This window comes from Sesamum indicum, linkage group LG9, assembly GCF_000512975.1.
Source record: "Sesamum indicum cultivar Zhongzhi No. 13 linkage group LG9, S_indicum_v1.0, whole genome shotgun sequence".
NCBI classification, from domain to species: Eukaryota; Viridiplantae; Streptophyta; class Magnoliopsida; order Lamiales; family Pedaliaceae; genus Sesamum; species Sesamum indicum.
Window position 1 is genome coordinate 6,562,773 of NC_026153.1, and position 1,579 is coordinate 6,564,351.

Below are 1,579 nucleotides of genomic sequence, written 5' to 3' on the forward strand. Positions count from 1 at the left end.
GTTCAACCATTCCATTAGACGAAGGGGAATAAGGAGGAGTCTCTTCATGATTAATGCCAAAAGTTTGACAATATTCATTGAACTTACTCGACTCATACTCTCCTCCTCTATCGGACCTTAGTCTTTTAAGTTTTTTACCAGTTTAGGTTTTTGCTTCATTTTTAAACAAAATAAATTTGTTTAACGCTTCATCCTTATTTTTCATGAGAAACACATAACAATATCTACTGCAATCATCTATAAAGGTGATAAAATATCGTTTGTGGTCCCTCGTCAAAACTCCATTGAACTCACAAATATCAGTGTGAACTAAATCAAGTATTTCCGAATCCCTTTCAATTGACTGATAGGGTTTCCTAACTTGTTTAGCTTCTACACAAACTTGGCATTTGTGATTTCGTTCAATATTTTGACTAGGAATTAAATTCAAATTTATCATTCGTTTGATCGAATTGAAATTTAAATGACCTAACCTACTATGCCACAAAGTAGAAGATTCAACATTCAATATAATAGAATCAGAAACATCAATTTTATTATTATCAACTCGAACTTTAAACAAGCCATCGTCTAAATAGCCTTTACCGACAAAAATACCAAATTGCTGAATTGCAACTTTATTAAGTATATTTGGCTAGTTTGCTTCACACTGCCCAAAACCCTTTGTCTCTAGTTAAATATGCGAAAACATAGGATTGGACCACTCTTATTAGTTCTACAACCTGATTTCCTTACATTTTTTCTTATGTTTCTTGTTTTCTAGTTGGCTGAGAAGACTTCCAGAATGTGTATCTGAGCACAGGCCTGACGGAATTCAAAATATGTTGTCCAAGATATTCCTACACCTTGAGTCAAACACATACTCTAGATTTAATAATATATAAAAATGTATTCTTGCACAGACTTGGATTTGGCGTCTTTCTGAACTTTTGTAACCATCTGCATCCAATTATTGAACTGGGCTAAAAGATTCATGCTAAAGGAGTTAAATCTGTAAGACTTATACATCTACATGCTGAAGAGATGTTTCTTCGTCGGCAGGAACCAACGTTGGACGAGGATAACAGATGCTCAGGACGTTGTAAGGCCATCATTGGCAGAATTGTGGAGCAAGTGAGGGCGGAGACTGAGCAATGGTCACAAATGCAAGAAATGCTGGGGAGGGTGAGGGGAGAAATGGAAGAACTGCAGGCGTCCCGTGATTTCTGGGAACATCGAGCGCATAATTCAGATAGCGAGATTCAGTCCCTTAAACATGCTGTGTTTGTGTTCATTGTGGTGAATTTTTGTTATTTTACATAGTTTATGTGTTCTTTTAGGTGGAAGAATGGAAAGAGAAAGCTCATGGGTATGAAAACAAGGCCAATGAGCTGCAACTCCAACTATCTGTGCTTCAGGAGGAGCTTAAGAAATCTGAAGCAGAAGTAAAACTTGAGACAAACAGGGAGTTAAAGACGATTTCGGATCCTCCAAGAAAACAACTTGTAATGAAAAGTCATGTATTAAAATGTCACTTGAAGGAAAACCAATGTTGTGATGAATTTGAGAATGCCAAGGATGAGCTGAATATGGAAGAAAA